The sequence below is a fragment of the Pantherophis guttatus genome, chromosome 1 (genome assembly GCF_059756535.1).
Source record: "Pantherophis guttatus breed Tessera chromosome 1, ASM5975653v1, whole genome shotgun sequence".
Lineage (NCBI taxonomy): Eukaryota > Metazoa > Chordata > Lepidosauria > Squamata > Colubridae > Pantherophis > Pantherophis guttatus.
In genome coordinates, this window is record NC_142063.1 from 17,721,426 (window position 1) to 17,731,574 (window position 10,149).

Below are 10,149 nucleotides of genomic sequence, written 5' to 3' on the forward strand. Positions count from 1 at the left end.
GTGAGTCAGTTGTCAAGCATCCGAATATAAACCACATGACCATGGGGATGATGCAACGGTCATAAGTCTGAAAAATGGCCGTGTCACTTTTTTCAGTGCCATTGCAACTTTGAATGGTCACTAAGTGAACTGTTGTAAGTTGAGGATTTACAGTTGAGGAAGGTGATTTATCACCGTCTCTTAAAATATAACAAATTTCTTCTTCCCATATCTCATCTCTTTTCTATAAACAGATTCTTAAAGCCTACTCCATTCAGTCATGGTTAGCAAAAGTCTGTTAAGGTTTTCAAGACATGGGGAAGATTTTATATATGGTTAGAAAAGAAATATGAAGTTAAGAGGATAGATAAATGATTTAGATAATAGAAAGTTAAACGAGGGAGAGGATAAAAAAGAAATAGAAACCCAGATGACACCAGAGTAAATGAAAAAGCAAGATGGGAGGGAGGAAAAGAAAGAAGATAATAAAAAATAAGTGTACAATTATGATGATAATACTGATAGAATAAATCTGAAAAGAAATTGAAAGAAAGCATATATTATTAGAATACAGGAGTTGTTCGGATACCAAAGAAGGAGAATATTCCACAGCAAAGAAGATAGAAAGGAGAGAGGAGTAGAATGTAGGAAGAGGAGAGGGAGGGAGAGGAATGGAAGAAAGGGAAAAGGAGAGGAAGGAAGGGTAGGGGATAGGAGTAGGAGAGAAGGTGAGTAGGGGGAAAAGAAGAGAGGAGTGGGGGAAAGGAAGGGGAAGTAGGATGAGGTAGGAGAGGAGGGAAGAGAAAGGAGGAGAGGAGAGGAGGAAGGGAAGGGAAAGAGGAGAAGAAAAAGAAGGGTTGTTGCGAAATGAGGGAAGAAAGGGTAGAAGAGCAACTCCGAATGTAATTAAAATGCCTTCTTTTAATGCTTTCTTTAAGGAAAACATGTATATGTAGGATTAACTATGTATAAGAAAATGTACATTTTATATTATGTGTATAAGAAATAAAACTGAAAAACTTTTCCAAAAAAAAAAAAAAAAAAGGTTTACAAGAGATGATAACTTACCAGTAGACCTTGACTTACAACTTGTCCCTTAACTACTGTTTGAAGTTCCAGTGGACATTTCCAAAGCTACGTACAACATATTTTTGAAGTTACAATAGCCACATGCACACAGACATGCATGATCCCATGATCACATTTTGGGTGTTTGGGAACTGCTCGTCTTTAGGCCATTTGTAGCATTTGTAATCATATGACCACGATTTGTGATTTTTTTTTTGCTAGTTTCTGGTTTCCAGCAAAAAAATGCCCATTGGGGAAAATGCACTCACTTAATGAACATTGCAAAAAAAAGTAGCAAAATTGAATCCACTCATATGATGCCTCAACTTACCATCACAATGATTTATGAGCATAATTTTGGACTCCGTTTTGATCATAAATCGAAGACTACCTGCGTTTTAACCTTGATCAAATAAGCCAACTGTATATTCCTTCCTTTTATTTTTAACAATCCTGTTCCTTTTTTTTTTTTTTTTTTTTGATTTATATGCCACCCTTCTCCGGAGACTCAGGGCAGCTTACAATGCGCTAAGCAATAGCCTTCATTCTTTTATATATTTATACAAAATCAGCTTATTGCCCCCACAACTGGGTCCTCAATTTACCTACCTTAGAAAGGATGGAAGGCTGAGTCAACCTTGAGCCTGGCGGGATTCGAACCTGCAGTAATTGCAGGCATCTGGTCTTAATAACCAGCTTAATAACAGGGTGCCTTAGACCACTGTACTACCAAGGCTCTTAATCTCTTCAAATAATGTTTTAGAAGTTGGTTTCTTTTCATTTTTTTCTTTGTCCCGTCACAAAATTCTTCAAAACTTAAACAAATCTCATTGTTAAAAAGCTAATATGGGGAAGTTATCCAGGTCAATCTTTTGGTTTGTTATTTGTATATTAATTATTTTAATTAATTAAAATAACATTTTTAATTATTAAGACATTAGCTGGTTTCATTTGTATAGCCTGCATAGGATCTTTTTCTATATCTTTCTTGTATCCTGTCATTTTTAAATCCACTTTCAAATCAGTTTCAGTTTTGTCCAGTAAAACCTGTTCCTCCTTCCACATAATCTTTTAAACATAGCCTATCTATAATAGCAAACATTTTTATAATTAACTTCTGGATCCATTGTTCACAAATATCCTCCAGCATTAAAATACTGTGCTCCATTCTGTATTAGTAAGTAAAATTGAAGTGTTCTCTTTTAATTGCAATCTTTAGTTTTCTTTCTTGTTCCCTCTAGTGTCCAACCTTCAAAATCCCCCCATCATACCTTTTTTTTAAGAATTCAAAACACAGAATTTTCCCACAGAAAGGATTCTTATAATTGATTTCAAAATCTTACTTCAAATTCACCTGAATGCTTAGTCCATTTTTAAGTTTCTAAAATTCAACGGTCCATTCATGAACCAAGATGATTACTGGAGACTGGAGACTAAAACATACGATGAACGGTTGCAAGTACTCGGCATGGCTAGTCTAGTGAAGAGAAGGACCAGGGGAGACAGGATAGCAGTGTTCCAATATTTGACGGGCTGCCACAGAGAGGAGGGGGTCAAGCTATTTTCCAAAGCACCCGATAGCCAGACAAGGAACAATGGATGGAAACTGAGCAAGGAGAGATTCAGCCTAGAAATGAGAAATTTTCTGACAGTGAAAATAATCAACCCATGGAATAGAAGATGCCTTCGGAAGTTGTGAGAGCTTCATCACTGGAAGCTTCCAAGAAGAGACTAGACTGCCATTTCTCAGAAATGGTGTAGGGTCTCCTGCTTGGGCAGGGGGTTGGACTAGATGACCTATAAGGTCCCTTCCAACTTTATTAATCTGTTAATCTATTTGCTGTTTATTCCCCCAAATCACGGTATTTTTAAATCCTTTGACCTATATTTAAAACTTATTTTGCCAAGGACTGAAGGAGACTCACTCAAAGCTATTAAATATATATATTGATCTGAAGGTTTCTAATATATGAAAAGCAATTAAGAAGTCATTTCAAAAAATGCTCAGGAAAAGAATGTGAGTCCTGTGTCCATAATGGCTTTGAACACAGTTTGGATGGAGAAGGAATTCCCTCATCTCTCAGAGATCTAAACCCACTAGACACCACTCTCTTGTGGCCTCTTCATGTGGAACAACTGTCTGGAGCATTTATGGATAATCCCAAATCCTCTCCTTGTCCAGAGATGAATTTCAAAGAAATTGGTCTGTTCACCAGCTCTTTGTTCCACCAGAGTCTTCAGTTTGTCATTTCTTCCCTGGTGAATGCAAAGTTTACCTTGGCATTTTTGAAACACTGCTGTGCTGACGTTGGGTGAGCTAATGATGACTCAGCTAGTGCTTGCTTTAGACATATCCTACGTGCCATAAAAAAAGATATATTAAAATGAGAATACATGTAGCGATGATGACTATGCTGATAACCTTCCATTGTTACGATAATGCTCACGCTAATGCATTGGAACTTTTGAAAGGGTGGGGAAAGGCATAACTGAGCATCAGAATGGCTACTGTTTGTGTAAAAAAAAATCTAAGTTCCTATCTTCCTATCTCTCCTACTGAAGAAATAGTAATAGCACTTAGACTTATATACTGCTTCACAGTGCTTTACAGCCTTCTCTAAGCAATTTACAGAGTCAGCCTGTTGCCTCTAACAATCTTCTCATTTTACCGACCTCAGAATAATGGAAGGCTGAGTCAACCTTGAGCCAGTCAGAATTGAACTCCTGGCAGTGGGCAGAGTTAGCTTGCAATACTGCATTCTAACCACTGTGCTACCACTGCTCCTGTGGCTAGATTGAGGCTAGAAAGAAATTAAAACTCTAATGAGGCTTTGTCGTTAGTTGCAAAGTCATGTCTGACCCATCACGACCCCATGGACAATGTTCCTCCAGGATTTCCTGTCCTCTACCATCCTCTGGAGTCCATTTAAGCTCACGCCGACTGCTTCAGTGACTCCATCCAGCCACCTTGTTCTCTGTCGTCCCCTCCTTCTTTTGCCCTCAATCTTTCCCAGCATTAGGCTCTTCTTCAGTGAGTCTAGAATTCTCCAATGAGGCTAGAAAGAAATTAAAACTATCTATGCCAACAGAGAATGCTAAGATTTGTGAATTGTAAAAATGTGGGTGATTTTATGTACCATTTTCCACTCTGGTGCAGGTAGTCCTTGACTTACAATCGTTTGTTTAGATGTTTAGATGTGTTAGAACGGCACTGAAAAAAAGTGACTTATGATTGGTCCTTAAATTTACAACTATTGCAGCATCCCTACAGTCATGTGATTAAAATCCAGAAGCTGGGCAACTGGTATGTACTGTAGACAGTTGCAGTGTTCCGGAGTCATAGGATCACCCTTTGTAAACTTCTCAGCTGGCTTCTGACAGTCAATGGGGGAAACCAGATTCACTTGACAACATATGATTCCGTTAACAACAGTGGTAAAAAAAAAAAAAGAGGTCATAAAACGGGGCACAATTCACTTAATAACTGGCTTGCTTAGCAACGGAAATGTTGGGCTCAATTGTGGTCATAAGTTGAGGACTACTTGTAGTTGGTGTACCAATAGCGGCATCCCAGAAGATCCTGGAATCCAAATATATATATATATCAAATTTATATTTTGCTGATAAAGAGCTTGAGGGCTCCTGGATTGGAGCTGAAAGGCGAAAGGGAGCAGAATGCCCCCTCCCACATGTTGGGGTAGACCAGGTGTCTCGATAGAAAAATACTTTATAGATATCTCACCTATTAGGTATTGGAGAATTTAAATGCAAATACCTCCCAGGTAGTAACTGAAGAGCAGGACACATGCTTTGAGACAGATGGTGCCAGAGGTGGGTTTCAGCAGGTTCTGACCAGTTCTGGAGAACCGGTAGCAGAAATTTTGAGTAATTCAGAGAACCTGTAGTAAAAATTCTGACTGGCCCCACCCATATCTATTCTCTGCCTCCCGAGTCCCAGCTGATCGGGAGGAAATGGGGATTTTGCAGTATTCTTCCCCAGAGTGGGGTGGGAATGGAGATTTTACAGTATACTTCCCCTGCCACGCCCACCAAGCCATGCCATGCCCACCAAGCCATGCCACGCCCACCAAGCCACACCCACAGAACCGGTAGTAAAAAAAATTGAAACCCACCACTGGATGGTGCCATATCCAATCTGGGGAAAATCTCTTTTTGCCTGAGGCATGGAAAACAGTTGTCAGCAATAAACAAATCCGGATTGGATCAAGCAGTGACCTAGTGCTGTTTTATTCTCCGCGACTAAGTTCCCAGTATTTATGCATACCCTGCCCTCAAAAGCACAGATGTCTTGTGTATGCTTTTAAGTATCGATATAATTTAGAATTAACTGCTATGAATATGATTCTCACCAGAGTCAGGAAGGCTGACCAAGCGATCTTCCTTTTGGCTTAATACAGTATTTGTTATCCGGATGCTACCTTTAGACAGGCAACTTGGAGATCCTATGGAATATATTTGAAGATCCAGTGACATAGTCCTGCCAGCAGGGGACGCTACATGATCATTAAATTAAAAGGGCAAGGCTGTAGTCAAAATATTTTTCACTTATTTTAAATATTACAAGGGTAACTAAGAGATCCAGAACTTTGGCAATGACTTCTATAAGGTTGAATGCATATCAGCTGGTAAATGTTGATTAAAGTAACTGCAAATAATTCTTTCTAAAACTGCTCAAAGTCGTAGGAAAGCAGCAGTTCTTGGTTAGTAGGGGAAAGGCCTTTTCTATCCCAAGCCTTACTTTCTTATTGCCAAGTATATTTGATCTGTTTGAAGCTGTAACCCAGCTTTCTGACATCATTGCGAAAGGCACAGATCACATTTTTTTGGCCTGATTTTCAACTCTGGGGAAATTTTAAGAGAAGGGTCGGAGAGTAAGGAGTCAGAAAAGCAAAACCAAACTCATTTTTATCCATTAAACTACCCCAAAGCCACAAAAGTGAATGGAAATGTTTTGCCCTTTATTAACAGATGTCCATAAGGGGGCATCTGTGGTGTGCTGTGGAGCTGCATGCAGGCTTCTTGCAACTGCATTTTATTATTTTTATTTATTATTATTTTTTTTTAATTTGATTTATATGCCGCCCTTCTCCAGAGACTCAGGGCAGCTTACAATGCACTAAGCAATAGCCTTCATTCTTTTGTATATTTATACAAAGTCAGCTTATTGCCCCCACAACTGGGCCCTCAATTTACCTACCTTAGAAAGGATGGAAGGCTGAGTCAACCTTGAGCCTTGGCGAGATTCGAACCTGCAGTAATTGCAGGCAGCTGGTCTTAATAACAGGGTGCCTTAGACCACTGTACTACCAAGGCTCTTGGTATCCCGCCTTTATTTATTTTTATAAATAACTCAAGGCGACAGACTTACATAATATTGTTTCTTCTTCCTGGTTTTACCACAACAACCCTGTGAGGTGGGTTGCATTGAGGGAGTGTGACTGGCCCAAAGTCATCCAGCTGGCTTTCATGCTAGGCGGGACTAGAACTCACAATCTTCTGGTGATTGGCAAAGTTGCCTAGCTTCTTTTCATGCCTGAGGCGGGACTAGAACTCACAGTCTCCTGGTGATTGGCACAAAGTCACCCAGTAGACTTTCATGCCTAAGGTAGGACCAGAACGCACAGTCTCCTGGTGATTGGCACAAAGTCAGCTGGCTTTCACGCCCAAAGTGAGACTGGAATTCACAGTCTCCTGATGATTGGCACAAAGTCACCTAGCCAGCTTTCATGCCTAAGGAAGGACTAGAATTCACAGTTTTCTGATTTCTAGCTTGGTGTGTTAACCATTAGACCAAACTGGCTTATATTTATGTAAATTGAGAATTGCTCAATTTATTAAAAGGATCTCAACAAGTCAAACATATTTTCAGGGTACTTCAGCAAAAATATATCACTTCCAAATATTGGGAACAAATAGTTTTCTGTTCTGGCCTGGTCAGATTTTTCCTCAAAGATTCATCAGGTTCTGGACTCCACAAGTTCTGGGCTCCACAATTTCAGAAAGCGTGGTCAAACTAGAACAGATTCATAGAAGAAAAGGAGCAGGATCATGGACTGGGAACCAAGTCCTGTGAGAAGAGGTCAACATTGCTCAGCCCCGAGAAGGAGAAACTGAGGGGGAATATGATAGCATGCTTTAAATACCCATGAGATGTCCTAGTGAAAGGTATGAGCCCTTCTCTGCTATGCAGGCTACATAACATAGTGTAAAATGGGAGTAAATTCCATTTGAACCACTTCCTAACAGCAAAAGCAGTTTTGATGGTGGAGCTGATGGCCTAGAATGGGGATATATCCAAACAGCCTTCTGTCATGGATGCTTTAGTGTGGATCCCCACAGAGGGCAAGGAGTTGGACTCCGTGGCCGAGATGGCCTTTTCCTGCTTCATGGTCCAACTGGTTTTATGAATTTAGTAGGGTTATAGTTGTTGTTTTTGTTAGGAAATGGTTATTTGACTAACTAGTTGGTCAGGCAATATATAAACCAACAATGTATGTTTGCAGTCAGAAAGGTATTATATTGCTTTAAGACTGTATTGCATCATCCTGTATCCTGATTGGCTAAGCTCTGTAGCCAATGTACTTAAGGGAAGTCAGGATCATGGCTTGTGTGGATACTACACCATTTTACCTGTTTATTTGCTGTAACTCTCTATCTGATCTCTCTGCATGATCACTGTTTGATCATAGCTACATGTTGCTTTCTACTATTTATTGAATGTTTTGATATTGAACTTGTTCCTGTTTTGAAACTCAAGAAGAACTGTTTTATTGTGTATGACTACAACTGGTAAGAAGACTTTGTACTTGAAATATCCCTGGATTGATCTTTTAACTCTCGTCTTATCTGTGTATGACTTGGATTGTTTTTGGACTTTGCTTTACTTTTCTAAAAGTAAAAGACTACAACAACTCAGTGTGTTTGTATGTTGACTGTGATTGTTCACAACCACTCCCAGTCGGTTTTCATGTGTTTACTCAAAGGGTACTCTGCTCAATAACCCACAACATCGGTTATGAGCCAAGAATATCCTTAACAGTTTTCACTCGGTTCAGCATTTTCATGCTTGGACAAGATGCAGGCTTGGGAGTTGAAATCCACACATATTAAAAGGTGCTGAGCTTGAGAAACATTATTCTAACACCTTCCTCTCTTCTCTTGTAAAGGCTGCTCTGATCCGCCTATCGAGCTGGTTTAGAAAGCACAGACCTTTTAGCAATCCTAAATTTCATTATTCTATCTAGAAAAACAAAATGCACAGGTACAGTGTATGTGGTACCTTGCTTAATAGTAGTAACTGTGAGAGGGATCTTGGAGTCCTAGTGGACAACCATTTAAATATGAGCCAGCAGTGTGCAGCAGCTGCCAAAAAAGCCAACACAGTTCTGGGCTGCAAATACAGAGGGATAGAATCAAGATCACGTGAAGTGTTAATACCACTTTATAATGCCTTGATAAGGCCACACATGGAATTTGGTCACCAAAAAGATGTTGAGACTCTAGAAAGAGTGCAGAGAAGAGCAACAAAGATGATTAAGGGACTGGAGGCTAAAACATATGTAGAACGGTTGCAGGAACTGGGTATGTCTAGTTTAATGAAAAGAAGGACTAGAGGTGACATGATAGCAGTGTTCCGATATCTCAGGGGTTGCCACAAAGAAGAGGGAGTCAAACTATTCTCCAAAGCACCTGAGGGCAGGACAAGAAGCAATGGATGGAAACTAATCAAGGAGAGAAGCAATTTAGAATAAGGAGAAAGTTCCTGACAGTTAGAACAATTAATCAGTGGAACAACTTGCCTCCAGAAGTTGTGAATGCTCCAACACTGGAAGTTTTTAAGGCACTCTCAGCATCTCTGCCCTTTTTCCTTCACTCAAGATCTTCAAGGCATGTGATCCTGTCCACCATTAAAACTATCTTTCCAAGCAGCTATCACTTGGAACTGAACCCAGATGGGCATTTCTTCCACCACTACCAAGAGGTCACTCCACTTTGGGTTGTTGTTAGTTGCAAAGTCGTGTCCAACCCATTGCGACCCCATGGATAATGTTCCTCCAGGCCTTCCTGTCTTCTACCATCCTCTGGAGTCCATTTAAGCTCATGCCAACTGCTTCAGTGACTCTATCCAGCCACCTCATTCTCTGCCGTCCCCTTCTTCTTTTGCCCCCAATCGTTCCCAGCATTAGGCTCTTCTCCAGTGAGTCCTTCCTTCTCATTAGGTGGCCACAGTATTTAAGTTTCATCTTCAGGATCTGGCCTTCTAAAGAGCAGTCAGGGTTGATCTCCTCTAGGACTGACTGGTTGGATCGCCTTGCAGTCCAAGGGACTCGCAGGAGTCTTCTCCAGCACCAGAGTTCAAAGGCCTCAATTCTTTGGCGCTCAGCCTTTCTTATGGTCCAACTTTCACAGCCATACATTGCAACTAGGAAAACTATAACCTTGACTATACGCACTTTTGTTGCTATTTAATTCCTGAAGACCTTGTAACACCTCTCCTGCGCGAGCTGCACTGACTCCCGGTGGTCTTCCGGGTGCGCTTCAAGGTATTGGTTCTCATCTTTAAAGTGCTCCATGGCTTAGGGCCCGGGTATTTACGAGACCACCTTCTGCCACCGATAATCTCCCACCAGCCAATCTGCTCCCACAGAGAGGGTCTCCTCAGGGTGCTGTCGGTCAAGCAATGTCGACTGACAACCCCCAGGGGGAGAGCCTTTTCTGTGGGGGCACCTGCCCTCTGGAATGAGCTACCCCCAGGAATACGACTGATCCTGGACCTCCGTACTTTTCGCCGAGCATCGAAGACCTTCTTATTTCAGCAAGCCGGGCTGGCTTAAAATTTTAATGGGCTATTTTATGGGTAAGGGGTTTTAAAATTTGGGGAAGCCAAACTAATTTAATTCTGTTTTAATTTATTTTAATTTTTATACTGTATGTATTTTAATTTTGGCTGTTCACCGCCCTGAGTCCTTCGGGAGAAGGGCGGTATACAAATTTAATAAACCATAAACCATTTTGAAACCAGCCTCTGGATCTCTCTGTTTTAATAAGTTGCCTTTAAAGAAAACATGGTTTACAAGCCAA